This window comes from Ornithorhynchus anatinus, chromosome 1 (assembly GCF_004115215.2).
Source record: "Ornithorhynchus anatinus isolate Pmale09 chromosome 1, mOrnAna1.pri.v4, whole genome shotgun sequence".
In the NCBI taxonomy this organism is placed as follows: Eukaryota; Metazoa; Chordata; class Mammalia; order Monotremata; family Ornithorhynchidae; genus Ornithorhynchus; species Ornithorhynchus anatinus.
In genome coordinates, this window is record NC_041728.1 from 170,515,114 (window position 1) to 170,528,904 (window position 13,791).

Sequence of the window (13,791 nt, forward strand, 5' to 3'; positions counted from 1 at the left end):
ACCACAGCTCTTGGAAGAAACGCTCTGTATATTTCTCCCTGTCATGTAGGTGATTTTAAGCTGTTGGTTCCCAGTGAGAGGGAAAAAAATGTGTAGGCTTAAGTAACAAATGCTGAGAAAACAGGAGGGGATAGTTTCGTCCTCCGAAACACCTCTTGGGAAGATTAGTAGAAAATCGATCTCCCCTCTGAACCTAAGGACTTGGATTTGCTCCTTTTATTCACTCCTTCCTCAGCCCCACAGCACTTAAGTACAGATCCATCATTTATTTCTATTATTGTCTGTCACCCCCTAGGTTCCAAATTCATCACGGTCAGGGAACCTGTTTTATCTACTCTGTTACATTAAACGCCTAGTACAGTGCTGTGCACACTGTAAGTGCTCAGTAAATATAACTGATCGATTATATCGTACTCTCTCAAGCGTTCAGCATGGTGCTCTGTCCACAGTAAGCCCTCAATAAATGTGAGAAATAGCATGGCTTAGTGGAAAGAACACAGGCTTGGGGGTCAGAGGTCATGGGCTCTCATCCCAGCTCCGCCACTTGTCTGCTGTGTGTCCTTGGGCAAGTCACTTCACTTCTCTGTGCCTCAGTTCCCTCATCTGTAAAATGGGGATTAAGACTGTGAGTCCCACAGAGGACAACCTGATTACCTTGTATCTACCCCAGCAATTAAAACAGTGCTTGGCATATAGTAAACGCTTAATAAATACCAGCATCATTATTATTATTCTTAAATGCACTTGATTGCTTGATTGAATTCAGTTCAGTGAAATGTGGAGAGCGTGAAAGGGGTAGGGGGAAAGGCTGTTTCATGACAGTGGGGACTAGGCCCGTTTTATCAAGAAATGGTTAAGGATTCTCTCTCCCAATCATAATCCTCCTCGAGGCATTTCAGATGAGTGTCAGGTGGGTTGTGGCATCACAGGGTTAGACCAGTGGGCGGGGCTTGGTTTCTCAAGGAGCAAAGATGAGCAAAGATGGCATCTGAAGGAGGGTTTAATTGATGGGTGGCAGAAAACCCGTCTCGATCTTTCTCTTTCATCCCAGCCATTTACTGGCAGTCTTTGCGTCGGGTGCCTGAGTGGGCTGGGAGGCCTCCTTCCCTCCTGACTTGACACTAGGATTACCCCGATTACCCCGATTACTGCCTACAATAACAGGCGATGAAGTTCTGGCCACCGCCGGGCTGGTGGGGCGGTGGGGTGGCGGGGTGGTAACTCTACCAGCCCAGTTGTCTCGTTATCAGCAGGTTGTTACCAGATCACTTCATCTGCATACCTTTCTCGGATTAACTGCCCCTGTTGGAATATTCACTCAGTCATTCAGTTGTATTTATTGAGTGCTTACCGTGTGCCGAGCACTGTACTAAGCACTTGGGAGAGTACAGTGTAACGATAAAGAGACACATTGCTGGCCCACAACGAGCTTAGAGTCTAGAAGGGGAGCTTATGGTCCAGAAGAGGAGAATAGAGTCCCCTTAAATGTACTTGACTAAGCCAAATTGATGTTTTGCTCATTTTCAGTCTTAATTCAAGAATGTCATTACCCAAGGAAGAGCAACATGGCTTAGGGGAAAGAGCACGGGCCAGGGAGTCAGAGGATCTGGGTTCTAGTCCTGGTGCTGCCAAGGGTCTGTTGGGTGACCTTGGGCAAGTCATCTAACTTCTTTGTGCCTCAGTTACCTATTCTGTAAAATGGGGATTCAGTACCAGTTTTTCTCCCTCTAAATTGTAAGCTCTTTGTGGGCAAGGAACGTGTCTGCCATTTCTGTTATACTGTACTCTTTCAAGTGGGAGCAGTGCAGTGCTCTGTGAGTTATACTGTTATAGTGTGCTCTCCCAAGCGCTTAGTACAGTGCTCTGCACATAGGAAGTGCTCAGTAAATACGATTGGCTGACTGACAGTAAGTGCTCGACAGATATGATTGATTGATTGGCCCAAGGATGGTATTCCATTTCATTCTATCCTTATAACAATAATAATAATAATAATTGTGGTATTTCTTAAGCGCTTACTATGTGCCAGGACACAGTCCATGTCCCTCCTGGGGCTCACAATCTTGATCTCCATTTTACAGATGAGGTAACTGAGACACAACGAAGTTAAATGACTTGCCCAGGGTCACACAGCAGACGTGGCAGATCCGGGATTAGAACCCACAACCACTGACTCCCAGACCCGTGCTCTTTCCACTAGGCCATGCCGCTTCACATCTTCACGTCAAGCTTGTCCTAGAAGTCGATACCCGAACATTGGGGTTGAATAATTCCTGATGCCATGTGGCTCTTGTACAGCTGCCAGCTCTGAGGTTTGATGGTGCTTCTTTTAAAATCATCAACAAGCAGTCTTGTCTCTTGGTAAAGCTCGGGAAACCGAGGCACCGAGAGCTAGCCTGTGGAGGAGGAGGAGGAGTCTTGCTGGGAAATTGGGATTGGACCTCAGAATGCTCCATCTGGGGTTCAAACCATGCAAACTTGTTCCCTTGTCAGATCATTATCAGTTGCCCGAAAATACCCAAAGGTGGTCATGGTTGCTGTCAGCTGGGAATACAGAAGCATAAAGGAAAAGCAGTTACACTGTGGAGTCGAAATGAACCATTGGAGCTTTTCACTTGCAGCAGATATCCGATGCAGAAACCACTGGCAGCAGGAGGGGACCTTTCAGTGTCAATACGACGATTATTTTGAATATCCTGATTTATTAAATTGCATCCTTTTGCAGCAGGTCCCCAGGATGTAAATACAGAATTAAGAACATTCACTAAAATCCAGAAAAGTATAAATCCTTGCTGTTTACTCCCCCAACTTTGGAAAGGAGTTTCTATTTGATGCGGAGATGAATGGGCAACCATTAGAGGTTTTTGAGGAGAAGGAAGACATGGACTGTGTGCTGTTGTTTTTTAAATAAAATAATAATAATAATAATGGTATTTCTTAAGTGCTTACTATGTCCCACATGGGGTTCTCAGTCTTAATCCTCATTTTACAGATGAGGGAACTGAGGCACAGAGAAGTGAAGTGACTTGCCCCAAGTCACACAACTGATTTGTGGCAGAGTCAGGATTAGAACCCACAGCCTCTGACTCCCAAGCCCAGGCTCTTTCCACTAAGCCACGCTTCCCAGTGATCTGGGCAGCCCGAGTGAAGTAGGGTTTGGAGAGGGGAGAGACGAGAGGCAGGGAGGTCAGCGAAGAGGCCGATGCAGTAGTAAGGTGAACTGGGATAAGAGCGCCGATCAGTGGAGTAGCAGTTTGGATGGAGAGGAAGGAGCAGATTCTAGAGATGTTGGGAAGGTTGAACAGAGAGGATTTGGCCGCCGACCAAATACGTGGGTCGCGAATGAGAGAAATGAGTCGAGGATAATGCCAAGGTCATGGGCTTGTGAGGCGGGGAAGGTAGTGGTGTTGCGTATGGTTTTGGGAAAGTTGTGGGCACGATGGGGTTTGGATGGGAAGTTGAGGAGTTCTGTTTTAGACATGTCATGTTTGTTGTGTCTGCACATCAGATCGAGCCCGTACAGGGTGTGAAGCAGTGCGCTAAGCTCTTGAGAGAGTACAGTGTACGTATCTATAAATTATGAATTTTAATATCTGTCTGCCCCTCTAGACTGTAAGATCTTTGTGGGCGGGGAACGTGTCCATCAACTCTGTCACACTGTGTTCTCCCAAACTCTATAGTACAGTGGTCTGCACACAGTAAACACTCAAGAAATACCACAGCTGACGATTGCTGCTGCTGCTGCTGGTGATGAGGAGGAGATTTGGGATTTTTGGTTGTGATAAATTTAGCATGATGATGCCCCGCGTTGCCTTTGCAAATTTAGCAAATTAACAGGTTATCCAGGTGCTGTGACACCTGTATATGCTATTGATGCCTGTCTACTTGTTTTGCTTTATTTTGTTGTCTGTCTCCCCCCTTCTAGACTGTGAGCCTGTTGTTGGGTAGCGATTGTCTCTATTTGTTGCCAAATTGTGCTTTCCAAGCGTTTACTACAGTGCTCTGTACACAGTAAGTGCTCAATAAATACGATTGAATCAGTGAATTAATCAGTTAATCAGTAATATTTATTGGGCACATATTGTGTGCAGAGCACTGTACTAAGCACTTGGGAAGTACAATACTATGGAATTGGTTGACATAATCCCTGCTCACAAGGAGTTTATAGTCAATGGGGGACAGAGACAACACAATAAATTACAGATAGGGGAAATAGTAGAGTATAAGTGTATGTAATAATAATAATAATATTATTTGTTAAGCATTTATTTTATTCCAGGCACTGTACCAAGTGGTGGGGTGGATACAAGCTAATTGGGTTGGACATGGTCTGGATGAGGTAGCTGAGGCCCAGAGAAGTGAGTGACTTGTCCAAGGTCACACAGCGGACAAGTGGCGGAGTCAGGATTCGAACCCATGACCTACTGACCCCCATGCCCATGCCTTATCCACGAGGCTGGGATAAATAGCACTGTGCTGTTGAGGCCTGGATGAGATAGATTAGACTCACAGTCTCTTCCAGCCCATAATTTTATAATTTTGAAGACTGAACAGCAAGTCAGTTCACTTCCTGAGCTCACAGACTTGGTGGAGTCAACATCTGAACACCAACTACTTCACCGTGACACCTTAGACCAGTCCTTTATTGCAGTTCCTCAGTTTTCCCACCCAAAGAGTGGGGGATGATGCTATGCTTTGTTTTGCTGTCTGTCTCCCCCTTTTAGACTGTGAGCCCGTTGTTGGTCGGGGATTGTCTCTATATGTTGCCGAATTGTACGGTCCAAGCGCTTAGTACAGTGCTGTGCACACAGTAAGTGCTCAATAAATACGATTGAATGAATGAATGAATGAATGTATATGATCTGTAAAGGGCTTTGCGCCCTGGGGAGAAAGGTGATGATGTGTAATTACTAGATCCTGTCAGAGACAACATGCTTAAAGGCCTCTTGAAATAGCAACCCAGCTATTGTTTGAGTGTTAGAAAGGGATAGGCTTTGTCTCTGGGCGCACAAGCCGTTTTGTTCACTGGTGTTTGGGGTGAAAGGTTCCAATTCATAGACAAAGTGGGGGTGCAAAAGATAAATCATCCCTCCTTTTAAGGTGTCAGAGGGGCAGCGATGATTCCGTTTATAGAGGGGTGGAAAGTGTCTCACAATTTGCCCCTGCAGTTTCCTGCTGACTTGTTTTCATGCCTTTGCAGCTCTTCTGCTAGTGGTTGTCAGAAAGAATTAGGGTCAGGATTGGTGTGGTGATAATTAAAACGACATTTTGTACAAGAGAGCCAGGTGAAGTGCTGACATTTTTGAGCTTGTGGCACTGACATTTATTACAAATAATGTCCTTTCAGGGCAGGTTTGTCAGCAAAATGAGCATTCTGAATGTTCTCCCCTCCCTTTGACCCATGCAAAAGCATTCCTGATTGCTGTTAATTGCAGAGTTGTTTAAAGCCTGTCGCATGTGTTGGAATGATTTTTATTTTCTTTTGCTCTTGTCGGTCATAAATTCTGTTTCAGTTTTTCAGTCACCGATCCGCAAGCATAACTGAAGACACAGGGACTAATGAATTCCCTGATTTCTTCCTGAAATCTAAAAGCAAAAACCATTTTACTGAAAATCCCGGCCAGAAAATGGAGGATTTCCCCTAGAGTTCATTCATTCTTTTATTCACTTGTATTTATTGAGCGCTTACTGTGTGTAGAGCACTTTACTAAGCTCTTGGAAAGTATAAGAGTAAAGTACAAGGAATGGGGGGGAGGGTGGGGAGGGTTGGGGGAGGGAGGTGGAGGGGTGTGTGTGTGTGTGTGTGTGTGTGTGTGTGTGCGTTTGCACGTTTTCTGTTCAAGGTTATAGCTTTGTGGAGAAAGGAGTAAAGATTACACTTTTGTTTCTGGATCATCTTCATGTAATGTAGAAGCTCTGGTCTCTAAGGTTTCCAATTCAATGCCTTTTTCAAGCAATGAGGTAAAAATTTGCCCCAGAATGTGTGAAAGGAAAACCTAGGTAAACACAAGGGTCTTTCCATTTCCTCTTGGAGCTGTGTGTGGCATGTTCTGGAAATGAACATAGATTGAGTTCAGTTTAGTAGCAATAGGCTTGGGAGGGAGATAGGTTATTGGTGCATATCAGCATTGGAGTGAGGTGGTCTTTGGGATCTTGGCCTTTAGAATCCCTGCCTCTGGTTTCACGGCCAGTTCTACCATGAGAATTAAGCCTCTTTTCTTACTTGAAAAGGCACTTTCTTTCCTGGGAGTGAATATATGAGAATTGATTGTGTGAGCGAGGAACGTGTCTACCAACTCTTCCGTATTATTCTCTCCCAATCACCTAGTTCGTTGAACGGAACACAGTTAGCTCTGCTTTGATTGATGTTATCATTTGGTTGGAGCATTCCTCCCTTTGGTTAATCCTTGGCTCTTCCATCTTCTTGAAAGGAGGAGTAATGTCGATCAACCTCCCCTCATTTTCCTTCGGAACATCATCGTTTCAAAAAGTGTCCAGCTAATTGTTTGTGGTTATTTATTTTGGGGAAATGTTCCAAAATAGCATTAAGTAAATCCAATCATTTATCTTTAGAATTCAGAAAGTGTGAGCCCCAAATGGGACAAGGATTGTGATTGATTTAATTATCTTGTTTTTACCCTAGCAATTAATATAAGGTGTTGGCACACAGTAAGTGCTTAATAAGCACAATAATAATGATGATAATAATGTATTACTGAATGGGAGTATTCAAGCAAAATGGTTCAAAGTAAGTGGGAAATAAATTTACTCATTTAAATTGTGCCATTTTGCTTGCTTATGTCTTTTTTTCCCCCAACGAGAGTGCTAAACTCATCCCTTCCTACCGTACCTCACTGATGTTCTGCTCTAAACCAGTGTGGCTGCTTCGCTTCTCTAATGCTAACATACTCGCTGTATTTTGACCTCATTTATCTCACTGCCTTTCACAGTATGGCTCCCTCCAGTTATCACCCCATCTCCTTCCTACCAGTCCTTTCCAAACTCCTTGAGCGAGTTATCCACACCCACCACCTCCACTTCCTCTCCTCCGATTTACCAAACCGGCTTCTGCCCCATTCTCTCTGTGGAAACCGCCCTGTGAAACATCACCAGTGACTTCCTTCTTGCCAAAGCCAATGGTCTCTTCTCCATCCTAATACTCCTCGATCTCTTAGCTGCCTTCAACACTTTGGACCGCTCCTTTCTCCTTGAAAGATTATCTAACCTTGGCTTCTTCACTGACACTGCCCTCCCTTGGTTTACCTCCTATCTCTCTGGCTGCTTCTTCTTAGACTCTTTCACAGGCTCCTCCTCTACCTCTAGCTGTAAGAATCCCTCAAGGCTCAGTTCTTAGTCCCCTTCCATTTTCCATCTACACCCACTCCCTTGGAGTATTCATTTGCTCCCACAGCTTCTCAACTCCCATCACGTGGTTTAGTGGCAAGAGCAAGGGCTTGGGAGTCAGGGGATGTGGGTTCTAATCCCCGCTCTGCCACTTGTCTGCTGGGTGACCTTGGGCAAGTCACTTTGCTTCTCTGGGCCTCAGTTCCCTCATCTGTGAAATGGGGATTAAGACTGTGAGCCCCAGGTGGGACAACCTGATTACCTTGTATCTACCCCAGTGCTTAGAAAAGTGCTTGGCCCATAATAAGCACTTCATATATACCAAAATCATCATCATCTCTACATCGCTGATTTGCACATCTACCCTTCTCCGCAGTCTCTCATCTCCATCTGCCTTCAGGACATCTCAACTTGGATGTTCCACTGACATTGCAAACTCAACATCTTCCAGAACTCCTCATTTTCTTACCATCACACCTCCTCCAAGAGGCCTTCCCCAACTAAGCCCTAATTTCCCCTACTTCCTCTCTCTTCTGCATTGCTTATGCATTTGGATCTGGACCCTTTAGTCACTTGGTTTTCACCCCAACCCCATAGCACTTATGTACATAGCCATAATTTATTTTAATGTCTGCCTTCCCTCTTTAGACTGTAAACTTCTTGTCGGCAAGGAACGTGTCTACCAACTCAGTTGTATTGTACTTTCCCAGATTCTTAGTATACTTCTCTGCACACCGTGAGTGCTCAATGAATGCCATTCGATTGAATGGGATCATGGTTCGGGGAATGGAAAGGGCTTTATGAATTCCAAAGAGCAAAAGGGACAGTGGTACTTAACTAATTCTGTGTGTTATTTTCAATTCAGATTTTATCCATCATCTTAGCTGTCCTTGGATATGTTGGTGTAACTAAAAGCAAAAGTCACAAAATATAGTAAATAGGCACTGTTTTGTGCAAAGAAAGACAGCAACAGTGATATAATAGACTCCTTTGTATTTTTTTGTTTTTGACAGAATGAATCATACCTTAGAGCTCTATCAGAGGCACCCTCGTGGAACTTTTAGGATTTTGAAACATTCTTTTCTCTCCCTTCCCTTGCTCCACCTTCTCTTTCTTCTCCCCGTTTTTTCTCGTGAATGGCCGGACAGCCTGAGTAATTCTCGATGGGTTTAGATGAGTAATGCAGCATGACCTCAGAGAGAAAGCGGAAAACAGGAACACTTTTGTCAGTCGGCCTTGGGGAGGTATGCGCAGCGACCTTCTTGGAAACATCCTTGGGGATGGGGCAGCAGAAGTGTCAAATAAAGAACAAAGCACCAATTCACTTTCCATTCCTTCTTTCATTCATTCATTCAGTCGTATTTATTGAGCACTTACTGTGTGCAAAGCACTGTACTAAGCGCTTAGGAGAGTACAGTACGACAGTAAGGAGAGACATTCCCTGCCCGCAATGAGCTTTAAGTCTTGAGGGGAGAGACAGACTTTAATATAAATAAATACATTACATTAAGCACTTAGTAGTGCTTTGCACACAGTAAGCTCTCAATAAACGCGATTGAATGAATAAATGAACATTATAAATTCCTTGCTGATGCCTCTTTCTTTACCTGCATAGAAGTCCTTTAGACTGTAAGCTTCTTGTGGCCAGGGAGCATATCTAGCATCTCTGTTATCTCTGTTATATTGTCCTCTCCCTAGCTCTTAGTACAGTGCTCCGCACACAGTACGCACTCGATAAGTACGATTGATTGATTGAGCAAATGATGGAACCGAAAGTACCTTCAGGGAAATCCAAGTGTTCCTGACTCTAGATACACTATATCACGGTTCTCAGTATCTTCAGCGAGCATCTACTTTGTGCAGAGCACAGGGTCACTGAAGCTAGACCCACAGATTGAAGAGTTTTTACACTCTTAAAGAAAAGGTTCTTAGAAGCCTCTTCCATTTGTTTCCTACCCTAAATCTACCACCCGAAAGATTGAACCCTTTTGTTCTATTCTGAGGGGAATGGAGGGTAGTTGATCATTATTAACTGTATAATAATCTTTCGGGGAACTTGAATACAGCTAAGGCACTCCTCAGCCTTGGCCTCTTCGGGATGAATAATTCCAATTTTCCTTTTTGTTTTTAAAATGGGTGTTCAGGGATCCATTTGGTTTTTTGCGACTGCCCGTTCAAAGTCCTCAAGGGCCAGATTTTCAGATGGCCTCACCTTCGCCTATGCTTCCACGTATTGTTTGCCGCAGAATTTCAAGTTCAGACCCAGAAGTCATTGCACTGCATTAGAGTTCCAAGCGAATCTATTGTAAGAGTTGATGGGATTCTTTCTGAGGGCATCTCCGTTCTAGGCACTCCTTCGTAGCTGCATGTGAAAGTCAGTCAAGAGATCAGACTAGATTTGGGACTGATGCTTTATTAAAGAAATTTTGAATCCTTATTTTCTGCCTAAATTTTGAGAGAAGCACAGTGATATATGAGTAAGATTACACTTGCCTAAAAGGGTCGTTAGCCTCATTGTGGGTATAATTTCTTCGGATCTATATGTGCTAATATTTTTATTTTTACCCCATTCAGATAATGGTTTATAAAACTGCAGTGGGAAAAATCTGATCATCACTATAGTTCTAGATTTTTCATTTCATACACTTTATATTTGCTATTTCTCATTTTGCAAGACTGTTGATGAAAATGCCTTCAGTCATGAAATTCACTTATGTTAATAAATACATTTGGATTGATGCATGTTTTTATTCAGTTGTTCATACTATTTATTTCTTTTGTGGCATTTGTTTAGCACTGACTATGTGTCAAGCACTGTTCTAAGTGCAGGGGTGGGTACAGGTTAATCAGATTGGATGCAGTTCCTGTCCCACATGGGGCTCACAGTTTGAGTAGGAGGGAGAACAGGTATTGGATCCCCATTTTGCAGTTGAGGAAACTGAGGCCCAGAAAAGATAAGTGACTCTTCCAAGGTTACAGAGCAGATAAGTGGTGGAGTTGGGATTAGAACTCAATTCCTCTGGTATTCACTAAGCCACTTCTTTGGAACAGTAACAAAAGCAATCTATTTTTTAAGGCCAGTTCTTGAGTTTTACTGCATTACAGTGATCAAGGTTAATGACATATCCTTATGTACGCATGGTCCCTCTAGATTGTAAATTTGTTGTGGGCAGGGATCGTTTCTACCAACTCTCCCAAGCGCTTAATACAGTCCTCTGCACACAGCACTCAATAAATACCATCGATTGGTTGACTGATTGATTGACTCTTCAGATACAAAGGTCTTGGCCTAATGGCTTTAATCTATAGTCACTGAAGAAGCCTGTACTATATGCAGCCTCCAACCCGGTTTCCCCTTTGAAGCCGACAATGCTTTTTTTTTTAATGGTATTTATTAATCGCTTTACTACGTGTCAGACACTGTAGTAAGCTCTGGGTAGATACAAACTCTGGGCACAGTCCATGTCTCCCATGGGGCGTATAGTCTAAATCTTCATTTTGCAGATGAAATGCTGATTACAGGCAGTGAAACGGAAATGTGTTTTTCACTTGCTATCAGGTCCAGCAGTAGCATCTTGCTGAAATGATAGAGGCCAAATTTTCAGTTTGAGCCTGGGGACATAAAGGGGACAGGAATTTTAGGTCAAAGGGAGACTTCTAACTAACTAGCTAGCTAACAGCCTAGAAGGCCCACATTTTCTGTCTGTTTTGCTCTCTTTTTCTTTAATGTTTTTTGTTAAGTGCTTACTATGTGCCAGGCACTGTTCTGACAAAGTAATCAGGTCAGACACAGTCCATGTCCCACATGGGGCTCACAGTCTTCATCCCCATTTTCCAGATGAGGTAACTGAGGCCCAGAGAAATGAAATGACTTGCCCAAGGTCACACAGCAGGTAAGTGCCGGAGCTGGCATTAGACCCCAGGTCCTTATGACTCCGAGGCCAGTGCTCTATCCACTAGGCCACCATGGTTCTTCTCTTGAGGCCTGACTGGAAATATTCAGGTCTTGGCAGGGATCTGGGATGAGCAAGTGTGGGGGCCCGACTGAAATTGGATGAAATTGTGCCCGGTGGGTCCCAGCGGCGGGGTGGGGGGTGAGGGTGAGATCAGTGAGCAGGGAGATGACCTGGGAAGCGACCACCAAAGTCCCTTCACCATCCTTGAGGCTGTAAGCGTCGGGGGCTTTGAAAATAAAATGGTCTCCCTAAAGTAAAGAGTCACTAGTCCTTTTTTCATCTTGACTTAAGGAGAGCAGAAACACCATGCTTGCTTCTTGTCCCCGAGGCTGGCTTGTCGGGAGCCTTAGCGGGTCTCTTGGTTAACTTTCATCAAGCCTGTTTCCATTCCTTTATATTTAAAAAATGATGAGATTTCACCCCTCCAAACTTCAGTCTGTTGCAGATTTGTTTTCGCTTCCAATACTATCTGCAGTAGGAAACCAGTGACAGAATGCTGGAGCCTGAAGCATGTTGTTCTCTCTCTCGTGCATGTGTGTTGTGTTTGCCCTCTGTAACGGTCTTTTAATAATTTGATTGAATAGCATAATAATAATGATAATAATGACATAATAACTGTATTATTTGTCAAGTGCTTACAATGAGCCAACTGCTGTAATAAATAAAGTGCCGGGGTATTGCCAAACACTAAACCAAGGACTGGGATAGATAAGAGAGAGTCGCCTCGGACACAGTCCTTGTTTCACTCAGACGAGTAGGAGGGATCGCAGGTATTTAATCCCCATTTTATAGATGAGGAAACTGGGGCACAGAGAAGTTAAGTAACTTGGCCAAGGTCACACAGCAGGAGATAACTCTTTCCTCTGGGCTAAGAGATTTAGTCTTTCCACTCCTCCTTGAAGTCCTGCTGAGGGATATGGAGAGGTGGGAAGGGAAAAAACAGAGGCCCCAGACTGAATGATTTACAACTGCAGTTTTGCAAGCAACCTTGTAAAGCCAACTTCCATTATTCACCTGTGTACCGCCAAGGGTTGATTTGCCCATTCTTTTTAAAATTCTCTTAAAGTTGACTACTACTCTCTTAGATACCTCATAAACTCCTCTTCTGAGCTTCAAAAGGAACTTTTTCCTTATGGTGAGGAAGGGCTAATAACACTCTGTTGTTATGTAATACCTTTTATCCCAGGATCTCTAAGTTCTTTATCAGACATGTTCAGTCTTGTATCCCTGGACACCCTGGAGAGGAAGAGGGCAGCTATGATTTTTTTCTTTCACCTCCGAAGAAACTAAGGCAGATCATTTGGGACATTTTCTAAGGTCTCAAGTTACCTGCTCAAGGGGCAATTGATCAGTCATTCAATCAGTGGTATTTATTGAGCACCTACTGTGGGCAGCACATTCTACTAGGCGCTTAGGGAGAGTTCAACACAACAGAATCAGTCCGTAACGCGATAGAAGAGAGTCTTTGTCAGGCAGCTGCTCTGAGGTCACAGAGATGTAATTTAGGAGGATGAAATTGGTCTCTGCCAAAAGAAAACAAAGAAAGGAGGTGGAGAAAATGTTTTCCATAGGAGCAAAGCTATTAGTCGAAGCACTGAATTGCTTGAAATTGGGCAAGATTAGTGCACTGAAAGGCAGGCGGTAGTATGTATGGGCACTGAGCTCTGAGCCCTGTAACAGGTAGAGTAAATAAGTCAAACCAAGCCATCTAAAATAATTGTGCTTTGCAGCTTTGGCTAAAACTCGCATTCGTCGCGAGGCTCATTTTACTGCAACAAGAACCCATCATTAAGAAAAGGCTGAATTTCTATTGATTTTTATTGTTGTTTCTGCGTCCCTGTTTTACCTGAATAATTTTTTATGAAGATGCAAACCACTGTGTAATGTGGAAGAGAGAAGGTTTCCAAGTGGTCCTTTGTTAGATTGATTTTAGGATTGAGTGAAATTAAGAGATTGTGTTTGGGCCAGTGTTGATGAAGGACCTGCTTGTTTCTGAATTTTTGCTATCATCTCGGTTCATTAAAGGAATATTTTTTCCTTTTATATATCTTTATGTCTTGTAATTTGTTTAGTGAAAGGAAGCATTGCTTTCTGCCTTGAGAAGTGTAAGGACTGTTATGCGCTTAATGATAAGAATAATTGTGGAATTAAGTGCTTACTATGCGTGAAGCACTCTGCTAAGTACTGGGGTAGATACAAAAAGGGAGTCAGAAGGACCTGGGTTGTAATCCTAGTTCTGCCACTTGCCAGCTGTGTGACCCCGGGCAATCACTTAACTTTCTGCCTCAGTTACCTCATCTGCAAAATGGGGATTAAGACTGTGAGTTCCGGGCGGGACAGGGGCCGGGTCCAACCTGCTTAGCTTGTATCTACCCAGTGCTTGCTACAGTCCCTGTCACATAGTAAGCCCTTAAGAAATGTCATTAAAAACCAATAAAATTCAATCAGCTAGTTGCTTCCTTCTTTTACAGCCCAGGGAAGACATTCTCTA

General features: G+C 43.6%; 1 protein-coding gene across 23 annotated transcripts in view; it reads left to right on the forward strand.

Moving 5' to 3' along the window:
* The window catches only part of CLASP1 (cytoplasmic linker associated protein 1), a 316,975-nt gene that overhangs the window by 110,799 nt on the left and 192,385 nt on the right, over positions 1-13,791 (forward strand). The window lies entirely within an intron of this gene.